The sequence below is a fragment of the Panthera onca genome, chromosome A2, assembly GCF_046562875.1.
Source record: "Panthera onca isolate mPanOnc1 chromosome A2, mPanOnc1 haplotype 2, whole genome shotgun sequence".
Classification (NCBI taxonomy): Eukaryota; Metazoa; Chordata; class Mammalia; order Carnivora; family Felidae; genus Panthera; species Panthera onca.
In genome coordinates this window covers 124,889,667-124,913,631 of record NC_138340.1, presented here as the reverse complement: position 1 = coordinate 124,913,631, position 23,965 = coordinate 124,889,667, and the positions used below count along the sequence as shown (strand labels likewise).

General features: G+C 40.7%; 1 long non-coding RNA gene across 6 annotated transcripts in view; it reads right to left on the bottom strand.

The window, feature by feature from the left end:
• The window catches only part of LOC132679372 (uncharacterized), a 58,271-nt gene that overhangs the window by 18,915 nt on the left and 15,391 nt on the right, over positions 1-23,965 (bottom strand). For all 6 annotated transcript variants that reach the window (XR_009610120.3, XR_009610115.3, XR_009610117.3 and 3 more), the window contains 2 exons: positions 7,165-7,296; positions 299-364 (listed from right to left, as the gene is read on the bottom strand). This is a non-coding gene — a long non-coding RNA (uncharacterized LOC132679372). The remainder of the gene's footprint in view (positions 1-298; positions 365-7,164; positions 7,297-23,965) is intronic.

Genomic DNA, 23,965 nt, shown 5'->3' with positions numbered 1-23,965 from the left:
AGAAGGAATGGGGGAAGGAAGAAAGGAAGAAAGGAAGGAAGGAAGGAAGGGAACACAAAGAGTTGATTCCAAGCCCTGTTTTCTAGAGACAGCAGTCCTTGGGAACTGTACCCCACACCAACATACCTGCGCTACCCAGATATTGTAGAAACAAAGGTATTAAGCCAAAGGAGAAAGCAGCAGAAATCATCAGCTGGAGATTTATCATGCCCTTAGGATGTACAGTCCTAACTAACAGAAGTAAACACCTCATGGAAGGAAAGAAAGAGTCATCATCACCAGAGTGAAACTCACATACCTACACAGTCCCAGCACGACTCTTGGATCTCTTGTACGGCTTCCTCTTCAGGTGTGTAGAGGGGACCTTGGAGTGTCCGGAAGCAGAATCAAAACAGACAATAAAAATCAATTGCTAATCTGGAAAATGTTATTAGTCTTCCATATGTAGTAGGACTGACAGCTCATAAACTCAGGTGTCCAAAAAAAAAAAAAAATACTGCATCTCCTTATTTTATAGAAGCCAGCCCAATTTTATTCTAGCACTTCCCTCATACCAGGCCTCTTGTTACTCTTGACCTGAGTAACAAGGTCTTGGTGCTAGGCACACTTGAGTTACACTGGAGACTCCAATTATCCCCATCTACTTGGACCATTTCTTCCTTTTGTTTATTTAAAAATTTTAAAAAATTTTATGTTTATTTATTTATTTTGAGAGTGAGAGGGAGGCAGAACACAAGTCGGGGAGGGGCAGAGAGAGAGGGAGAGAGAGAGAGAGAGAGAGAGAGAGAGAGAGAGAGAGAATCCCAAGCAGGCTCCACACTGTCAGCTCTGAGCCCCAAGCAGGCTCGATCTCACAACCACGAGATCATGACTTGAGCCAAAACAAAGAGTCAGACACTCAACTGACTGAGCCACCCAGGCGCCCCTGCTAGGACCCTTTCATAGCACCACTTGTGGCTTTATTTGCCAGGACACTGCACATAGTGTTCCTTTCTGGGGTCTTGGCTCCTTGTCAGGATATTTTGGGAAGCCAGGCTGATCGCCACTGTTCCAGGATGCCTGTACTCCATCTTTCTCTTCCCACAGCCAGGTCTTTGTGGACTGTGGGAGGGCACGCGTGAGCCCCTCTCTGCCTTCTACTTCTGCAGATCACTCTGCCTTTGCCACTAAATACCCTTGACCTCTTTATTTTTCCACAAAGCCCTAGACTCTTCATAAGTGCTTGTGAAGTAAAAGCCAGTGGGGCGCCTGGGTGGCTCAGTTGGTTAAGCATCCGACTCTCTCTCTCTCTCTCTCTCTGCCCCTCCATGAATCACCCTGTCTCTGTCTCTCTCAAAATAAATAAATGAACTTAAAAAAAGAAAGAAAGAAAAAGCCAGGTACTCTGGCCAGTGACTCCTGCTTTCTGCTCTGCCACGTCCCTTAACTATGCCAATGGAGGACAGAGCAAACGGCTTGCACTAAGAAAAATGGCAATCACACAGTGAAGACAAAACCAATAAAACAAATGAATGCATGGAAATATTGTCCGTTCATACAAAGTCCCCAAAGCATGAGGTTAATGTGGGCCTTGACACCCTGTGGAGATAGAGCACGGGGAGAATCATGATTTCCAAAGACACCGTACATCATCTTCATCAGCTGCCTCTAGCCCACCTTTATATTCTAGGGCTAGACCCAACGAGGGGGCCAAGTAAGGTACCCACAATGGCTAAATTAACTCAGTGCCTCACATGCCTTTTTCCAGCAGGCAGCTGCCTTTCGGGAGCACCTGGCTGGGAAAATCTACTTCTTTATGCCAGCCGACCCCATGTGTTTAGGAGGGAGCAAAACTTTCAGCAGCATTGCATAGAAGATGCCGAGTGTTACCAACTTGAGAAATATAGTTAGTTATCGATCTCTGTCCTTTACCCAGAGCTGACTGAGGGATGTGTTTTCTTTTCACATCAATGTGCTAGACTGCTCTTGGTGTGAAAAGACAGCAGATGCTGATTCTATTGCCATCTGAGTGTGTGAATAGGCCTGCGGAGCCCGGGAGTGCTTTCTGGAAGGGGTAAGTGTGTGAACACGTGTGTACATGCACCCCCCCCACACACACATACATACAGACACAACCACTCACACACAGAATCACGCACACACTGTCACACACACATATATGCACACACGGTCACACACAGGCACAGACACAGACACAGACACCAGCACATGCAGTTTCACAGGGTTGGTGAAGGTCGAGGCCAGGATCAACCTTACCAAGTCTTGTTAAAATACTTAAAAGTGTATTTTTCTGGCTTCCCTCTCTATAAAATGGTTCCTACTTTTCAGGACCGTTTTCTTGTTTGCCTTATGTTGTTGGCTTTCTGAAGAAGGTAGCCCCAATAAAAAGCAATCTATTGCATCTTCATTATGGTTGATCACATCCATATGCTTAATTGTGTGGTTTCGTAGTACATGCTTGCATCTTTTATCCCCAGCATCAGCCCCAGACCTGGCCACAGTAGGTGCCTGAAATCAGAGGTGCTTTACCAACATCGTGATTTGCATTTAGAACTTCTGTCTTGGAGACCTCTAGTATTAGCCTAGAATTACGTCTGGTCTCATGTAGTAAACCTGTGTTTGGTTAATGTCTGCTAGGAGCTGGATCCTTTGCCTCAATGTCTTCTGCTCCTCACCAGGAAGTCATGAAATTGAAAACGTTTTCTTTAGGGAAGCTAAAAGACTTGCCCTGATCACCTGGCCAGCCGGCAACAGAGTTGGGATTCAAACACACATCCTCCTGACTCAGAGACTAGGTATCGCACCGGGTCTCCCCACGTGACCCCGTGTGTTCATGGACTTGAGAGCTGGAAGGTACCTAAAGGACATCCAACCTCTTCAACTTTTGGATAAGGAAGCCAAGGGCCAAAAACATTAATTGATTTACTCAGTGGAGTCCCACGGAGCATTACTGGGGAAGCCTGGGTCATGCTCTCGTACTTATAACAAATAGTTCTCTCTCTCCTGTAGAGGGCAAGGAGCTCCACCAGACACCACGGTGCATACAACATGTGGAAGGCGGGCTCTGCTCTTGGGCAGTCATTAAAGAGTTAACAGAAAAAGAAAGAATCAACAGCAATAAAGCGCTGTCCCTGAATAAAGTGCCCTCCCAGGAATGGGAGGGAGGAGGGAGATGGCACAGAACGGCTTCTCATCGGAAGTTCATTTCAAGCTCAGTCTGATAAGCAGAAGAAATGAGCTGGTCACCAAGGACTCTGTCTCGGTCACATTCAGGAATCTGCTCCCTCTTGTCAAGGCACAGGCTCAGTGGGCTCTCCTTTGCCATCAAGTCGCTGTTGGAAGAGCCCTGTTGTCCAGGGTTTACAGTCGGGTAAGAAATTCTTAAAGGCCGCCCAAAAGTGGCTGAAACATCCACTGATGAAGGGAGAAGTTTGTTAGGAGTCCATGCCAGGCAGCGACTGTCGAAACGCTCCCTTGAAAGGAGGTGGTTCCATTTGGTCACATTTAATTCTGGAAATAGCTCAAGGAAGAGGTTTACACAACAGGAATTTTCCTGTGGATTAAGTTGAATTGGTATAAATAGCAGCGTACCTGACATCTTGATTTAAAGCACAAATAAATTTCTGGCAAACATTTGTCTTGATCACGTGATGAACCATTTACTCACCAACGTGGGGCCTACTTCTATGGGTGACCATATTCCAGACAGGAGGAGTCAGGTTACCATCCTACCTGAAATAAGACTTCTCCTCACCCTCTAACTAATGTCCAGACCCCTTGGAAAGGACCCAGAGTCCGTGTTTGAATTTCCACCACCCCCTAGAGCCCTCCCCAGCATCTCTCCTACCTCTCTGCACTCCTACGCCGACAGGTGTTCTGCACAAAAATATCAAAATAGAGCCAGGAAGGAGGCATTGGTCATAGCTTTAAAAATACTGCTTTGTTTATTTCAGTAAATAATGTGCGGTGTATACCTGATCAGCTTTTTCTATTTTTAAGATAACTTCTGTAACTTTAGAGCAATTCTTCATGTTGCTGAAGAGAAGAGAAATCTGAAAGAATTTTAGATATTGATTTTTATAGACAAAGGAAAAATCCTGAATTGTTCCGTTCAGCACTTGGTGTTACCAAGTGCATGCTACCCAATGATCTTGCTCTACACCGAACACCACACAAGAATACCTGAGCCACAGACGGGCTAGATGTCACCAGCCCCATTCTCCTTTTTTTCCGGGCATATAAAAGAAGCATATTTCCCAGTCTCTTTTGCAGTTAAAATATGCCCACGTGACTGGGTCTCAACAGCGGAACGCCAGAGGAAGCAACATATGTGACTTGCAGATGAGGTCATGAGGCCCCTTTGCATGGTCCTCTTCTCTCCTTTTTCTTTTACTGCAACTCCGGATAGGCTGAAGGAGCCTGAATCCCCACGTTACCATAAATAACTGCACAAGCCTCCAAGGTGAGTGCCATGCGTAAGAGAAGGCTTTACTATGTCATGAGACTTGAGAGTTTCTGTTACTGCAGCAGAGTCTAGTGTGCTAATTAGTACTTTGTCTTCTCTTGCCCCACCACACATGACACAGCAATGCTGGACTGTGGCTGCCACCGGGGATGGGATGGGTGTGGCCAGATCCCCTCCCTCAGGACTCACTTCCCTAGCTTTCAGGAACGGTACATATTAATTTGGAATGATTCTTTCTGTCTTGAAAGATCTGGAAAGGATGAGAGGTATTTTATCTTGTTTACTATATTGCCGTTACTTTCACTTATCTCGGGTCCACTTAGCAGAACTCAAAGTCTCAGTTTCTGGAGGGCAACCTTTCTTCCTACTATTGAAGAAAAGCTATGGGTGCCTGAGTAGCTCAAACATTTGACTCTTGATTGCGGCTCAGGTCATGATCTCCTGGTCAAGAGATGGAGCCCCCACATCGGGTTCCACGCTTTAGCGTGGAAACTGCTTGGGATTCTCTCTCTTTCCTCTTTCTCTGCATGCTCTTCCTCTCTCTAAATAAGTAAATAAACGAACATTAAAAAAAAATAAAAGCTAAATGCACTGAAGTTATGCAATGGAGAAAGGGAGAGACAGAGTGCCTTTGAAAGATTCCCAGTGAGTGGAAGAGAATGGAAACAGTGATTTTCCCCAAAACCGGAGGCTGGGATTCCATCCCTGGCAGCAGATGGGGAGAGGGCTGCCACGGTAGCTGAGGAGGACTAATGTCCAGCACGTGTTCTCTTGGAGGTGAGGAGAATGCACAGCAATAGAGTTGATATTTTATGTCCTCTTAGTCTAGAATTTTAGAAGTTGCCAAGTGAGATTTTATTTATTTTTAAGGCAATAGTGTAATATTTCTTATATAAGAGAGCTTGTGGTTGAGGATTTACCCTTAATACATTCATACGTAAATCAAACTAGAGTGAACTTCTCTGAGGGTGAGAATATTTCTTTAACTGTGTGACTCTCTCTCTTTGTATCCTAGCTAGAGGTTTCTGAAATGAGCAACACTTTCTCAAAGGCTTGACAGCCCTCCTCCACTCCTTTTGTTCTCCTAGAAAAAAAACATTGAATATAAAATGCCGTTCCCCACATCTGGCATATTGTACTGACCTTGGGAACACACATCTGAGTATCTTACTTGGAGGTTTATTTACAGCCTGCCTTATAATTCAAGATAGATAATTCTTTACCCCCTTGCAGCTTGATGAGATGTATGAGATTTAGGCGTTTGGGTGGGTAACAATTGGTTTTGGATGAAGGAGACAAATAGATGTGCAGCATGTTCACAAGAGCCACCTGTCTTGGGAGCCCCCATGTCATCCGTTACTATCACCAGCTAGTGATATTGTGCCTACACACGTCATCAACACTTGAGAAAATGATGACAGCCCTAGCTGCTTATGGGACATGAGTACCTAGGATGGAGAATGAGTTAGCCCGAGTTGCAGATAATTCTGCATGATGGAAAGCCTAGCGTATTGCAATGTGGGGAGTTTGCCCCTTTAAGCTCTACGGAGCAGCCCATAAATTCACCCCTGTGATGCCATGATAATCAAAGGTGTCATGAGGTGAATAAAATGGGACCTCCCAAGGTTCTGTGAGGAAGACGAGCTTTGGCCTTCCCCATGTGGACTTCTCTGGCTCTGTTCCTTCTCCATCTTTCTCGGCCTGCTCTGCAAGATACTGAGCTCTGAGGGCTACCTCATAGGTTTCCATGCCCTCTGGCTTCTGATTGGGAAGAGACTTCTCACGGGAGGAGACACCAGCAGGGGATTGGGAGGAGACAGGGCTTGGGGGGTTTATGCTCTCTGCTCCTTCCCAGGTCACAGGTTGGCAGTGAGTACATTCCTCCACAGAAGGTGACAGCTCCTGTTGGTGACCCCTCCCTTCACCGTCACAACTCCTTCTGGGTTTTGATGACCTTTCCATTCCCTTGCCTAGTTACTGCTAAGAATAGTCATGGCTCCCAAATGTTAATGGGGCTTCTCTAACCCCACTCACAATTGTATACAGGGTCTCTTTTTTTTTTTTTTAATTTTTTTTTAACATTTTTATTTATTTTTGAGACAGAGAGAGACAGAGCATGAACAGGGGAGAGGCAGAGGGAGAGGGAGACACAGAATCAGAAGCAGGCTCCAGGCTCCGAGCCATCAGCCCAGAGCCCGACGTGGGGCTCGAACTCATGGACCATGAGATCGTGACCTGAGCTGAAGTCGGATGCTTAACCGACTGAGCCACCCAGGCGTCCCGTGGGGTCTCTTCATTAAACTCTCAATTTACCCCCATTTTAGTGTACCAACACAATATGATATAACATATTATCCTTAGACCCCCCCCCCCCTCCACAGGACTGTGTGCCTGCAAAGGTAGGTGGCGATGAAAAGGGAGATCTAGTAATTACAACAACCTTCCTTAGAAAATCCTGACTTTATATCATATCATGTCATATCCTATCACATTATAATATTAAATTATATTACATTAGCGAACCTCAACCTTCCAATTTGTCTGCTTTTATTTCCGAGGGTGTATATGTGCTTCAAAACTAATTTTTTAAGAGCATTGAACCACAGGTGAGTGTTTCTTCAAAGCTTAATGCGTTCTTCTGGGTTTCAACAACATTCCAGGCTGTTCCCTGCCCCAATTCAGCCAACCCTGTTACTCACCATGCGTTTCAGGCCTCCATGCAGTTTCTTCCTCAAACATCTCTTCCATCTGAGATCTCCACCTCCCCTCTGAATTCATCTGTTCAGCGAATTTGAATGTCTGCTAAATTGTGTCTTCAAAATGCTAGATCCCTCAAAAAAAAAAAAAAAAAAAAAAAAAAGACACACCAGAGCCTTTTCTAAAAAACCCACTCTCCTCTCTTTTAGGCTCCAGAACCCCTGCACTTTGTTCCGCTCGGATGACCTTCTACTCTTTACTCTGACTGTTGTTCTCATGCCTGTCTTTGCCATTATATTATGAGCTTCCTGAGGATGGCAAACCCATTTTGACCTTCCCCATCTCTTTAAGCACCACGTACATACATATCAAGCACATAATATATTCTTAGTTAATGTCTGAGGAATCAAAACGAACCACCGGGATAGCTTACCCCCATCTGGCAAATGCCCCGAGAAACCGATATGATATGGAAGAATGGTTTGACAGGCTGGAATCTTTGTCAGATGTTCCAGACTTGAGAACCCAGGGGTTCTGGCCAATTTGAGCAATTTATACAGTGATAGTATAAACCCCATAAAGAGAGCATTTCAGAGAGAGCTAGAGCAGAGAGCTTGCCCAATCTGAGATGTCCCAATCGCAAAATACACTCTGTTCCCTCACCTCCTCTGCCCTGCTCTTCCCCAGAGCTCTAAATAACCAGCCTGGACAGCTTTTAGTAACTCTGGAAAATGTATGTAACTGCTGATAAAGTCTAGCCCAAACATCCCTCTCACACTGCGCTGACTCATTTGCCCAAAATATGCCTGACCAGTGAGGCAGAAATAATGATTCTTACTGGCTTTTAACTACCAGGCTCCCCAGCTCTATTTCCTTTAGTCCTAGGGGCACATTCTAATTTGGTACAGAAAAGAAAATGAGAAGTACGCCTGCCAGTTCCCATCCTAGAATGACTGAAGAAAGAAAATGTGTGCAGTTGTGTTAAAGGTCCATGTGTTTATATGAAAGTGTCATTCACAACCTCCACTCCCGCTTCACACCCAACCATCACTCCCATCGCCATAGAACTGTCTTAACCTAATTTCATCTTGGAGTTCTGCCATTGTCCTATAGTAAAAGAAATGAGAGTGAACATCACCGCAAGAAGGAGACAAAGAATAACATCTTTACAGAAACTTTCAGAAATCCCTTTCTGCTTCGCTATGGGGGTTTCTTAGGTCGACAAACAATGGATTTGATTTATTTTATGTTAGAAATACTGCAAAAGGTGTCATCCAAGCAGTGTTCCCCTTCTATACTGGATCCGAGAAAGGTTACAGCCAGTGTTTGCACTCCATTTACAAGAGTGTAGGTCTCCATGAGACATAGTTTTGTTTAACCCTCATTTCTGGTTCCATTTATATTCGTGTCCCTCTGGCCCTTTTCTTTGCCTTCTGCTTTTAGCTTGTCTTGGTATATCTTCTGTATCTTTGCAGGATGTCAAAATACTTTGTGGAAAAGGAAAGGGCATATCAAAAGTTTAAAGATCACTCTGAACTCAAGGTAGATAAGTCAAATCATCTAAACTTAAAGGCAATTACTCTCAAAGTGAGGGCCGAGATATAGGAACAAGTATTTTGCATCCTCGTACGCAGAGACCAGAGGAAGAAGGGAAGAATCAATCCACATACAGTCATCACACTCCCTCAATACACAAAATCATATCACCTCTGTTTTCTCGTACACATGACTGGTGTCCAGAAAGAACTGATATTCTTGACCCGCTGTTTGTAGAAATTAAGAAGGGGAACACAGGTGCACATATTAGTTTGTGTATTAAGGGATACCTGTACAAGTATGTTGTAAGGGTTAGATGTTGGCACTGATTCGTGCATTTACATTAATTCTCAAATGAAAACGGGAATCCATTCAGTCTGTCTTGATACCTTATCATTTAGAGCTAAGCTATGCTATGCACCCTGTTTTGTATCTTAACAGAATAATTTGGAAAATCTAAGATCATAGAATGCTAAAGCTGAAAAGACCTCTATAGTAATCTATTCCAAGCATAAACACGTGTATGTGTTTTTATGTTTTCTAAACTTAGTTGCAAAATTAGCTTATACTTGATATAAGTATGTCAAATTGAAAAAAAAAAATGTCAAATTGCCCTAATGTATAAGAAGCAGAATGTAAGTCTTATCACTTCTACTCATACTTCCCAGAATAAGCACCACTAATAGGAGCTTTTATTCATTCATTCATTCATCCATTTATTCAAAAAATATTTATCAAGAACGGAATTACATATTAAGCAAGAAAATCAAGACAGGCAGAAAAAAAATAAATAGATACAGAAAATGACTTCAGTTAGTCACAAGTGCTGCAAAGAAAAGCAAAGTACAGTGGTCTGAAGTACAGTCCATGTAGAGGGACAAGTTCAGTCTTTTCAGACAGAATGTGAATGCATGGCAAAGGGAACAGCAGATCTAAGTCCAGCAAGCAGGAGTGTGCTCGGTAGGCTAGTTACTTACTAGTGTGTAGTAGCCTAGTGTGTAGGCTGTTCTAGAACAGCCAAGTGGACAATATAGCTAAGGCGTTCTGAGGAAGAGGAAGAATGTACAAGATGAGATTAGAAATGCCAATAGTAGGCAGATTTTATAAGTCCTTCAGACACTGTAAGGAGACTCGTTTCTTTTCCAAGTGTCAGGAGAAACAATTGGCTGGTTTTAAATGGGAGAGTGCAACTTTAATAGCCAAAAAGTTCTTGTGTGGGGAAAGTGATCTAGGGGGATGCCCAAAGATTAATTTTCAAGGAGTCACCATCCAGAGGGAAGAATTACTCTATATGATGGTTTCTGTAGTATTTATGCTAATAACTGCTTCCTGTTGCCTTAAATCCTACAAGACTATTAATAACAATAAAAAATCACAAGCTGGCCTCGCAGACTCAGAAAGATCTACCTGATGTCGTGCCAATACCTGAGTTCACAGAGTGGCCAAATGAGGCTCAGGGACAATGGTCAGCTGACAATACGCTCAGCAGACTCGCCTGTCTGCACCTGTCCTTTATGCAATAACTAATATCTATGTATGTTCTTTATAACAATTTTATTTTCAAATAGTTTAAGAGTCATAAGAAGTATCAAAAACAGTACAAAGAATTTTCACGTACCCTTCGCTCAGCTTCTTCCAATGATAATATCTTACATCACCACAGGCCATGTCAAAACCAGGACTTTGGCATTGATCTAATGCTATCAGGTACAGACCTTATTTGGATGCCACGAGTTTTCACAGGCTCTCTTCTTACATTATTTACTTTGAGGGAATTTATAGTGCTATGAAATTTTATCCCATGTGTAGATCCTAGTAACCATCACCACAATCAGGATACAGACGGACTTATCGCCACAGAGAGACGGCCCCGTGTTAGTAGTTCATTGTATCCATTGTTGAAAGCCAGTGTGCTTTATGAATACTCAGAACCTGGACAGGAAGAATTCTTCTATTTGTGCTTCTTTATTTAACCTTTAGCTTATTATATTCTATACATCTACTTAATACCATGTTTCTAGACCTTTAAACATCACAATATATAAATATTTACACATTTCACAAATTATCTTAAATATTTAAACATCGATTTAAAGTGTAAGTAACAAAGTATTCCAAAACATTTCAATGAAATCCGGTCTAATTTGTCAACTTTTTAATTGATTCAATCACCTTGGATTTCAAAATATTTAGAAGTTTATTTTTATAGGTTTATTTACCCTAATACAAAAGCAATGATACTGTGATTGTGATTCACTTTTTCACTTTTTTCTATATTTATATTATACCTCCCCAAGGTTGTAGTGATTCTGCCAGACTCAAAAGAAAACACCATCTCCACAAATCTGGTAGGATGATGAGTTCTGGAGTATTAAATAACTAACTGATTCTTGGTCATAACATGAGATCTGGTCGTGTCTAGGATCTTTCAAACTAGAAGGGTGTTCATAAGACCCCCCACTTCTTTTTTTTTATGATCAATGCTCCCTTGCAAATGGAACTTTTCAAATTCATACCTTTAAACAAAACAAATCACACCTTCCTCCAAAAAAAAAGAGGAATGTTTCACTTTATTGCACCCTGGCCTACATGGCAAAACCCATTGCCTTCTGAAATTTATTCACAATTTTGATATAGTCCGTTAGCATTTTTGAAAATCTGGGTATAACTTTATCCGAATATTATTATAATTAAAAGCCTTATCCATGGTTTTGTGATTCAAGAGATGAGAACCTAGTCTGTGCAATCTACTTTCCCCTTGGGTCCATCAACTTGATGCATTCTTTGGAACTCTCTTTCCACCTGAGCTCTGCGTTCCCATCCTTCCTATCTTTAGTAAAATCCTTTCTTCTCCCAGAAATAACTTGTTTGCTCATAATTCCCAAAATGTACCTGTTCCTGCCTATACAGAGAAAAATTCAATATATACTTCATCTAAATAACTTACCCACCTGTATCAACTATCCCATATACATTACAATGAACACAAATAAGCATATACTGTTATAAGCACTATTTTTATTTTACAGCTGTCTTTTAATACATCTTATTAAATGGAATCTGCTTTCATTCAGGCTTTTTGATGATGAACCTGCCACACCTCGGCAAATATGTGCCCTATAAGCAACACTAGGGCATTTTCTCATAGCATATTTGTGTTCTGGCCAAAACAAGATGTTCTACTCCCAACTTGATTTTTTTTTTTTCAAGCCCAAGACATGGAGTTAGGCACTCGCCAAGGATCTTTGTTTCCTTTAGTGACAAATAGCATTAAAGACCAAATCTTGTTTATTTAACAATGTACTATGGGTTCTGTATAACATCAGAGCATATAGATTTAAATCTTCTTGTTTTTAAATATGCTTACTTTCAGTAATTTATGATTATAATGAATTTTAAGATGTAGGAAAATGCCAATTAAACCTAAAATTTAACTGCTTAGAAAAAACTGTCAGTTACCATCTCTTTCTCTCTCTCTCTGCATATATGCAAATGGAGGCATACATTAAATTTTTTGAACAAAAAATGGAAAGTCAAGGAAAAAAATAGTTTAAGGGATTCAAATAAAAACCAGAGTCTTTATTAGTTGATGTACATCAGTGAGAACCTAAAACCAGGTTAATCCCCAGACCAAAGCATGACTAAAGTTCTACAGGAGAGGGAAAAGGTGGGGATATCTGTCCCTGTGGTGTGGCCTGGATTGCTTTCTTTTCTTTTCTTTTTTTTTAAATCTCTAACTCCTGCAAAAATTGTGGTTGCAAGAGGTAAAGAATGTTCTAGTTTCTCATGCTTTTTGCTCAGGATCACTGGTGCAATCCCATTCGAGCAACTGTCATAACAATTCTTTCAAGAGCTATTTTTGCAAGCTTTGTGGTTTGTCAAGTTTGGAGGTAGGGAAAGAAACACAAGGAAATAGAAGGTAAAAAGAAGGAAAGGAGGCTAGGGTCAAAGCAAGGAAAACAGAGGCCTGTTGTAATTCATCTATAGAGTTCATCCTAAGTTATTCAATTATTAAATGTAATTTTACCTGAATTTAATAGAAGACAAAGGGATGAGCAAAACTGAAACAATTAATAAACTTTATATCATTATTTCTTCACAACAGAAATATTTCCTGAAAGATCCCTAAAGCTAAGGGAATCTGCCTTTGTAAAAAGTGGTAAAAGTCAAAAAACCAAAATTTTCTATTTGGATTCATTTTGGAGAACACTGATTACATTCCCACTAAAGATGAGGAAATTAGCATTCTCACATCTCCTCCCACAGTCTTCCTGCCCACATTCATACCGCCATTACATCATTAATTCTCACAATAATGTCACCTAGGTCTATATGCAAGTGGATCCGAATTTTCACGAGCAGAGCTTTTACTGTGAGTTCTCCATTTTGGAATTTTTTATTTTTACTAATCCAGTAATAAAATAACATTGAGATTAAAAAAAAATTTTAATGTTTATTTATTTTTGAGAGAGAGAGAGAGAGAGAGAGAGACAGAGTGTGATTGGGGAGGGGCTGAAAAGGAGAGTGACACAGAATCCCAAGTAGGCTCCAGGCTCTGAGCTGTCAGCACAGGGCCTGACTGGGGGCTCAAACTCATGAAAGGTGAGATCATGGCTTGAGCCAAAGTCGGCTGCTTAATCGACTGAGCCACCCAGGTGCCCCTAGAAATTTTTTTAATAAAGATTCACGAGTTCATTTTTGTTTTTGTTTTGTTTTTATCTAAAGTGTCATATAATTAATTATCATTTTATGTGGGAATAATATCCTAGAACCGTATAAGGCAAAACAAAATGGCACTCTAGAACATATTTGACCGGCAGAACTCTCTACAATGATGGAAATGTTCTATATCTGTGGCTATTGAGTCCTTAAAAACATGACCAGAATGAACAAAGAACTCAACTTTTCATTTAAAAAAATTTTTTTCAATTAGTTACATTTCAATGGCCGCACGTGGTTAGTTGCTACTGTAATGGACGGCCCAATTCTAAAAGATAATATACAAGACTATTTTCATGACCTGGGAGGGAAAAGATTTCTTAAACAAGACACAAAAAGCATGAAGCATAAAAGAAAATGTTGATAATTTCTATTATATTAAAATTAAGAACATCTTTTTATGACAAGATACCATTAAAAGAGTAGAAAGGAAGCCACAGAACAGAAGGAATTTGCAACACCTTTCTGGGAAAGGGCTTCTATACAAAACATTGAGAGAATTTCTAAAATTCAGTCAGAAAAGCACAGACAAGGCAAAAGAGGCAAGGTACTTGAACTATAGGTGCTTGTTTATAAGGCTTATTCAAATGGCTCATAAATACATGAAAAGCTGCTGGACTTGGTCATCAGGAATATGAAAATGAAAGCTGTGCATACACCAGAATAGCTAAAGTTAAAGAGACTGACATTACTATGTGTGAGTGAGAATAAGGAGCAACTTGAACCCTTATACATCGCTGGTAAATTGGTAAAACTTTGGGAAAGGTTCTGGCATTATCTATGCAAGCTGAACATACACGTTCTCTTTGAGAAAGCATTTCCAGTCCTAGGTATAAAAAGGATAGGAATGTTTGAACATATACACAAAAAGACACATACAGGAATAATCACAGAATCATGATTCATAATGGCCCCAAACTAGAAACGCCTTGAATGTTAAGGGTAGAAGGAAAAATTGTGCATATTCATACCGTGAAATTTTGTGAAGCATTTTACAAATAGAATTATAATTACAGGAAATAACAAAGATAAATCTCACAAATACAATATTGAGCAAAACAAGGTAGACATAGGAGAGTGATTCCACCTTTGTGAAGTTCAAAGATGGGTGAAATTAAACTAGAGTATTAGACATCAGAATACTATTACCTTGGAATAGAAGGGAAGGGGTAGTAATTGGGGCTGCCATGAAATGTGCTTTTGAGATGTTACTAAAGTTTTATTTGTTGATCTGATGCTGATTACACAGATGTTAACTCATACTTTTCTATGAAGAGTTACATTTAGGTTTTGAATACTTTTCACTATGTTTATTATTCTTCAATAAAAAATATTTTTAAGAAAGAGATCTTGAACCCCAGAGAACAATTAGAGAGTGACCATTTCTTAATTAAATGCTCTCATTCTTTAAATTGTTGGCCAACATTGGCATACATGCTTAAATAAATACATAAATAAAATCTCATTTTTATTTGTTTTTAGTTAGTAGTGATTTTACTGGATATTTTTATTCACCTTCTGTGAAATGTTTATTCATAGCCTTTTCTCACTTTTTATTGGGTACTTCTCATTTTCATAATGATTTATGAGAACATTATCCAGAATGGATATTATCCATCTATCTGTCCATTAGGTTGGAAACATTCACGTTGGTTTGTCATTTAATTTTGTTTAGAGTAAAATTTCACCATGCCAAGTTTTAAATTTTATTTCTATTAAGTTAATCTCATCATATCATTTCATTTTTTGGTTTCTGAGCTTTTTTGATTGCTTATAATAGATTCAGGGTGAAAGTGACTGATCAAGGGGGTGCATATCAGGAGATGTGTCCATTGGGCGGTATCTTCACAGACTATCTACCTCAGTGGACATCTTCGTCTTGGTTTTGGTCTTGTTCACAATAAGAACGTCTTGGGTTTTCCATAGATATTCGTTGTTGGTTTCTAGCTTTTATCAAGATAAGGAGGGATCTACCATACACAGAGGTTTATGAGAATGGATGCTTAATAGTGTCAAATGTAATTTGCAATTTATAAAGATGATCCCGTGGTTTTCTCCTTTAAAATATTTATGTAATGACTTCCATTAATTGACACAATGCCTAACCTTGAACACTTCTTCCATGTCTGAGGTAAACCTTCTGTCAGTCTGTTTGGTCTGCTATAATGAAAGATCAGAGACTGGTATCTTCTATACTGAAGAAATTTATTTCCCCCAATTTTAGAGTCTGAATAGTCCAAGACCAAGGCACTGGCAAATTCAGCATCTAGTCAGGGCCTACTTTCTGGTTCCTAGATGGTGCCTCCCTGCTGTGGCCTCACATGGTGGAAGGAACTAGGGAGGTCTGTGGGGTCTCTTTTATAAGGGAATTAGTCTCTTTCAAAGACGTTCTACACTCAAGACCTATGCAGCTCCTGAAGTCCCACATTCTAATATCTTTGGGGGTTAGGATTTCCAAATAGGAATTTTAGGGGGATACGGCCATTCAGGCCATAGCGCTCCCCACCATGGTCAAAGCGCACCATTCTTCAATACGCTAGCAGATTCATTTGTTAGAATTTTATTGGAGAATTTTCCATTTATGGTCATGCATGAGACTGACATATAGTTTCTTTAATTTTGTAGCACATTTCCTAACTGCTTCATTTTATGAATAAAGGATATGAGACCAGAGAGGTGAAATGAATGAATGTCTCAAATTAGTAAGAGAACTTCTAGAAATAATGCCCTCTGACTCCAACTCAATGACTGTCCTACCATGTGATGCTGCCAGTGTCTCAAAATATTCTAGGATTATATGTTTGTTTGTTTGTTTGTTTTGGTGTTAGGACAGTCCCCAAATCTTTATAATCCTAGAAATTGAAGAAAGTATCCAACATCATCCAGTTAACATTTATTAACTGTAAGTTATTCAAATAGTGTTTATGTGTAACTCATCTTCTGCCAGATCCCATTAGCCTCTGTGTATAAATGGATATAATTAACTCCCTTAATAATAGCTTTAATAGGAGCTTAAAGAGCTCCTTTCCCCCTGGTTATTAACTCACAGGGATTCCCAGGTCATGCGCCCTCTCTAGGTCTCATCCAATTAAACTACAGAGTTCCTAGATTGGTCTCACCCAAGTTTTTGGGGTGCTCTCCACTACCAGGTGGCCTGTTCTTTCTCCCATTCCGCCACACTCATGATTGCATCCAAGGCCAACTGAAGGATGGCACATCACATGAGCCTCTCAGGAAAGCTATGCCTATGCCAAGGATGCTATTTCTAGAATTACTCCAGCAGCAGTGTTGAAGTTCTAAAGCCTTTCTGTCATTCTGGCAGTACTGTTTGGGCCCACATACTGCACGTGTAATACCTTTGGAAAACTTATCCCGCCTACTCTCCAAAATCAGGGGAAGAGTCCAGGCTACCTGTGCCATCCCTTCAGGGAATGCTCCCCACCTCCAGCCTCACTCTGCTATAGCCTGCAGTCCCTGCAGGTCAGTGACTAGTCACCCATCCCACTTGTGGATCAGGTACTTTGGGGGCACACTGGAACCTAACCTTTGGCTCAGAATCGGTCCTCTACTACGAATGTGTTATATTTGTGTATATTTTTTCCCTAAGCTTTAGGAGCAAGGAGAGAAGGAAGTCCATGGAAATAAATTGATGCAAACCTAACACTGAGCATAAAGTAAGAGGCCCAACCATCTCCAAATGCTCCTAAGAACGCCTCTGTATGTAGAGAAGCAGGTAATTATCAGGTGATTTTGCTCCACAAATTACACAGATTCAGACTAACCCCCATGCTTTTAAGGAACTAGAGATATTTTGAAATCATCCAAAGGGTTATGAAGGTACACACCCTGAGGTTGTGTAAAGAAATACATCTAAACAAAACACCAGCAGAAACAGCACCAATCTGTAAGATTTAGCCTCAAGTCTTTGGCGTAAGATTTTTATCTAAAGCCAAAGGTAAAGAGAATGTGATGAAATTGATGATTGATTCGGCTAAAAATTTGAAGCAATTTTGTCTTAGAGTGTTTTAAATATCAAAAGTAGTTTTGACATCTTAAAATATCAAAAGAGAGCTAATGTTCCTTTAAGGAAACATTAGACTTATAACAACTTAGAGAAAAATTGCTTGGCAAAGAAGCTTTGAGAGTAGATTAGCTTATTAGACATTTGAAGCCATTAAAAAGAAACAATACTTTAAGGAGTGTGGCCCTTCCAAAAGATGGCTCAATCCTTGGAACTGCATGGAGACACTGGATGTAGACCAAAAAACACCAGAAACCGAATGATCAAGCAAGCTTTTCAGTAGAACTCTATACTCGAGAAGAGACTTATTGAGTAATTTCCAATAATTCAGTAACCGTTTTGAAAAGAAAAGAAAGCATTCGCACCTTTTACAAGACCGAAATAAACCCCCGGGTCTTTGCACGGCTGTTCCATCCACCTGGGTGCCCTCCCCCTGCTGGTCTGCCTAGCAAACTCCCACACGCCCTCCATAAGCATCTCACATTAACACTTCCTGTGTGGTTTCTTCCTAATTTCCTTAAAAAAAAAAAAAAAACCCACACAGATATGTGTTATTCTCTACTCCCACTTCATATGGGCTACTGTCTTGTCACAAATACAGTACTGCCTTGTAATCATCTGCACTCCCCTAAGCAGAGTACTTCTTTTAACTTTAGCAACTCTGCAGCACCTCAACCAGCACCAGGCACAGAGTGGGCCCTCAGAGTCTCTGACGAACGAATGGCACGTCAATGTAGGGAATAACGTTGTACACATTTAAATTCCAAGCGTGACTTCACAAAACGTTTGTGAGGAATAGGTTGTGAAAAAATAGATTGCAAACATGTCTGTACAATTAGATTACAGCTATAAAAGAACCATGGCTTTATAGACTCGAAAGTAAAACCATCAAAGTATGTGTTCATGTTAGAGCGATTAAAATATTTTCCCTTGTTGCGTTATCTTTCCAAATTTTGTTTTGTTTTGTTTTGAGGGTTTTTGTTTTGCTGTTTGTTTTTTTGAAAAAAAATTTTTTTTTAACGTTTATTTATTTTTGAGACAGAGAGAGACACAGCATGAACGGGGGAGGGGCAGAGAGAGAGGGAGACACAGAATTGGAAGCAGGCTCCAGGCTCTGAGGCATCAGCCCAGAGCCTGACGCAGGGCTCGAACTCGCGGAACGTGAGATCGTGACCTGAGCTGAAGTCGGACGCTTAACTGACTGAGCCACCCAGGAGCCCCAGCTGTTTGTTTTTTTGTAACAGCATGTCACCCATGGGTTTAAAGTGACTGTCACAGGATGGTAGAAGACTCTTCCTGTAATTGGTTTCAACTGAAGCATCAACACAATAAATATTAGATTCTAGTAACGGAGGCATAAACCTGTCCATCACTCTCAAACACAGAATTTATAAAGTTAATAAAATCTCTCAAATTTTGGATGGTTCAATGAGATCAAGGTATATAAAGCATTAGCGAAAAGCTTTGGAGAAGAGTTCAGTGAAACATTTTTTGTTTTCTTTTTGGACAGACCTGTTGCCTTGCTCTGCTTCCTCATACCCGTCTTTCGGGAGCAGGTGGGACTGTCAGAGGGCAAAAAATGGGCCATCTACTTAAAGGCCTGCAGGGCAGCAGCCCTTGGGCTAGATTGCCTCTAAGATGTCCACTCAGAAAGTACTGAAATTATGTGCCCTGACATGAGGATACACAGAAAACTAGCTCCTGATTTACAAGTGAGCAAGTAAGGCCAAGTGTGGGATGTCGTCTGAGCCTGCCACAGAAATCTTGAGGAAAAGAGAAGGCCCAAACAGTTGCTTTGCTGAGGTTAGACTGGTCTCCCAGGGTTTAGAGAGGCAAGGGATACATGAGTTTCCCCACAGTGGAGACAGAAATGGTGGACATTAAGTTGGAATGGGATTGTTGAGGATCCTGTCCTACAGGGCCAACTGGGGGGGTAAGGAGAGAAGCTGGAGGGATGGTGGGAGTTGGAGGGCGTAACACCAAGTGATTGAAGTCTGAGAAAGGAGTCTCACTTGGCAACACAGGTTAAATTTTCTTCTGCTTGAGTCAAAGAAACTGCAAGAGAGAGGGTCTGGACACAGAACCTCCAAAGAGTCCTCCAAAGCACTTTATGGGAGAAACAGAAGACGGCTTTCACCAACTCTGGGGCCTGGTCCATAAAACATGATTTCTCCATCCTAGAGAGAATTGTCCTCTTCCTCCTCTAGGCCTTTCCCACTAGGGCCTTTCTGAGGAGTAATATAGGCAGTAGGAAGTCCAAGGCCATGCTCCCTGTTCTGAGAAGCAGGTCCACATTAGTGGAGGGAAGAAAATGTTATACTAAATTAATTTGGGCATTTTGGTGATTAAAAAGAGCTGAACTTCATATATTCTCAATGGAAGGTATTTGTCACTTAAAGTAAATGTTGCATTAGCTCCTAAGAGTGAAGAGAAAGTCAGGAGTTTGCAGGAAAAAGCTTACCACAGGCAAAAGATTACCACCACGGGGTAACATTTTAAAGGATGGGGAGGGGGGAGGGGGCTAAAAATTAAACTGTGTTTTGATTCCAATGCACACATCGAGCTTGTTTGATATGCCAGTTGCATAAGGAATATCAGTCAGTCTCCTTTCTTTTTTTAAAATGTTTTGTTATTTATTTTGGGAGGAGAGAGACAGATACAGCATGATCAGGGGAGGGGTAGAAAGAGAGAGAGAGACACAGAATCCAAAGCAGGCTCCAGGCTCTGAACTGTCAGCACAGAGTCTGACATGGGGCTCAGACTCATGAACCATGGGATCATGACCTGAGCCAAAGTCAGACGCTTAACCAACTGAGCCACCCAGGAACCCCAGTCAGTCTCCTTTCTTAATGCTCCAGTAAGTCATGAAAAGAAGTTGTCCAGGTCAAAAAGGTTATTTGGCTTTGATTTTTATTTCAAATGTTATTTAAACCCCCATGAGCCATGGAACATTCTACAATATTTCATATGCCTTTGGATGAGACAGCTTGGATCATTGAACATAAGGTGTGGAGGGAAACTCACAAGTCGTGTCTTATCCCTCACTTTACCGATAAGGAAATCCGTGGCATAGAGCATTTAAATGACTTGCCCCAACACCACTGCTAGTTAATAGCAAAGCAACTTCTGACACATCACACTTCCTTTCCTGATCTGCTCCCAAATTTCCACAGCCTGCTGTAGCTACACCCCCAGTCTGAAAGGAGTCTGAAAATAGAAAAGAAGTGGGCAATTTTCCTAACAATGCTAATCAGAAGTTACAGTCTCCACTAAAAGAGTGTCAGAGGGTCTCACAAAGCAAGCTTTTAGGGAATGTAGGAAGTTAATTACCTTTCTTTGTAATTCATTAGTCACCGTCCTTATAACCTGAGGCCGTTTGAAATACAACTTGTATTTAGTAGCATGGATTCGGAAGACTTTAGATATTAATATGTCCAAGAAAGCCTCTTTCATCTAGTTTATTAAATTTTCCTTTGACAGGCTTAAATGATTTTTAGAACTTATCTTCATGTTTTGGTAAAAACAACAAAACAGCTAGGATCACAGAGAAAGAATGTTTCGATTGGAATTAATGATTACTTAGTATATCTCCTTTGAATGAACATGAAAATGGAGCTTACATATTTAAGTGGCTTCCTGAGATGAAATTGACTAGGCTTTCAAATCCAGGATTGAAGAAAGGATTGTTTGTCCCCAAATAACTCCCTTAGCAATCTGCTACAGCATCATTATATATACCCATTGCTTTAGGGTAAAACTTTATGTCATCTAAGAATTCTGGGAAAATGCAGATATGTTACCTGAAATGTGACATCAACATTTACCAGTATTCCTTAAAGAGATGGCATGATGAAGAGAAATGGCAAATAGGACAGAGACCTTTGGCTGGGGTTGGGTGGGGGTGGAGGAGATGAGAAATATTCTGGGCAGCAGATTGTCCCAGGACAGACAGATAAGGCATCCAGAGAAGGAACCAGAGAAAAGGGAACTAGAAAGAATGCATTGTTTCTTAATGTGCTCGATATAATTAATCATTAGGAAAATGCAAATCAAAATCACAATAAGATATCACTTCACACCCACTAGAATGGTTATAATAAAAAAGATGGGCAGTAGGTGTTGGTAAGAATGCAAAGAAAATGGAACTCTCACACATTGCTGAGGGGAATGCAAAATTGTGCAGCTGCACTCGAAAACATTTCAGCAGTTCCTAAAAGTTACAGAGCTACAATGAGGCCAGCATTTCCACTCCTAGCTATATATACCCAAGGTAATTGAAAACATATATGTGTACAAAAACTTGTACATGAACATTCATAGTAGAGTTATTTATAGTACCGATAAGTGGAAACCACCAATTGCTCATCAGTTGAAGATTAGTTAAACAAATGTGGTATATCCATACAGTGGAATATTACCTTGCCAAAAAAGGAATGAAGTACTCATTCATACTACATTATGGATGGACCTAGAAGTCATTATGGTTAAGTGAAAGAAACCAGTCACAAAAGATCACATGTTGTATGATTTCCTTTATATTAAGGACCCATAATAGGAAAATCCATAGACACAAAAAGTAGGTTAGTGGTTTCTAGGGACTGGGGGATGGAGGGATGGGGTAACAGGTAAAGGGCTTCTTTGGGCATGAAGAAAATATTCTAGAATTACATAGTAGTAATGTTTGCACAGTTTTGTAAATTAAAAGCAATTGAACTGTAGACTTTAAATTTTTTTAATGTTTATTTATTTTTGAGAGAGAGAGAGAGAGAGAGAGAGAGCATGAGCAGGGGAGGGGCAGAGAAAGAGAGGGAGACACAGAATTGAAAGCAGGCTCCAGGCCCCGAGCTGTTAGCATGGAGCCCGACGCAGGGCTCGAACTCAAGAACCATGAGATCATGACTTGAGCCAAAGTCAGATGCTCAACCGACTGAGCCACCTAGGTGCCCCAAACTTTAGACTTTAAAGAGGTGCATTTTATGGTATTTTAATTATATCTCAACAAAAAAAATTATAGAGTTAAATGATGCAGAACAGAGAGGGGATGACTGCAGGGGCAAATTCCATGGACGACGGAGAGATCATGGATCTCAGGCAGAGGGGATTTCCTTAGAATTCAACCATTTTAACAAGGAGGCAGTGCAGAGTTTCAGAGGCAGGAGTATGGAAATCCTTTTCCAAATTATTCTATTTTCTCAATAGAATAAAACTGAAGTCATCATCTAAGAATGAGGTGGAAGAAGAAATTTGGGGAGGTTTGAGAAGGGAAGCGTGAATGGTACAGTATCCTTGGGAGAATGACAACATGACAGGAAAAGAGCCTACCTGAGGTTGGTGGTCATACATTTAAAGTGAAATATTTTATGTTTTTCATTCAGCCCACTGATGCAGGTGCAGAGCAGGTGGAGACTGAACCACACCTGGCATTTTCCAAGTGAACGTAATATACTCTTGAGATAGTGCACAAGAGTGAGTGTAATGAGCTATGGAATCTAAGTGGAGTAATGAGGGAAACGAGGATATGAGGACGTTAACCGAGAAAATGTGCTCAGGTTAATGGATTGAGTGCTTTGAAGGGTTGAAAAATGACGAAGGTGGGAGTAGTGGAAGAAGTGGGCTGGAAACTTAGGAAGTAGAGATTGTCAGAATTGGGATGATGGAAATTGAGATCATACAGTTGTTACTAAGGACAATGTCTAAGGTTTATCTTCAGATATGAGTGGTTGAGATAGGGTGGAGAACAAGACCATTAAACCATGGAATCAACAAGAGGTGATTTAAAGTATTGCCGAGGCATCAGGTGTCTCACCTTGGACGATGTGTGCTTGGAGTAGAAAGAGCTGCGCATGATTGAGCAGAAAGATGTCCATTGACGAACACAGATCTGGGGCTTAGCAAAGCAAGTCACTGAAGTTTGGACATCAAGGGATGTCAAGATGGTGGTAGGACAGTTCTGGTGATGTCCACTAGTTCTAAACTAGACTAGTCTTCAGCCGTAGGAAGAGGTGCTAACGGACTGAGCAAAATGAGGTCAGCCAGAGCTGTAGAGTTGTAAAGATTTAGGTGTGTGTGTGGAGTCCTTACTCTTTCTAGAAGCAGGTTCTGACTATGCTTTCTTTCCTCCTACCCAGACACCACATTTCACCCATTCATTCCATTTCACATTGTTTTTATCTACTGTCATAGTTGGAATTGACACACTGGTTCAGCTGAAATGTTTTGAGGTTTAAAAAATTAACTTCTGTAAATTGGAGAACAAACGTTGTCAGATTTAGGCCAAAGTTGTAGACCTGGTGGGCTTCCATGTCTCACATCTGGCACAGATGTGAGGACCCCGGCCACTAGTTCAGGAGCAATAAGGGAAGCCAAGAGATTCATTCTTTCTTTTAGCAAATAAAAGGGAATACTTTATAACATTCAAACTCTGATGAATCAAAACTAAGGACAAAGGGGGAGAGACAGAAAAAGAAAACATTTTGGAACATTCTTAAAATGCTCAGTCACCATAGAGCGTTTAGTCACTAGGTTTA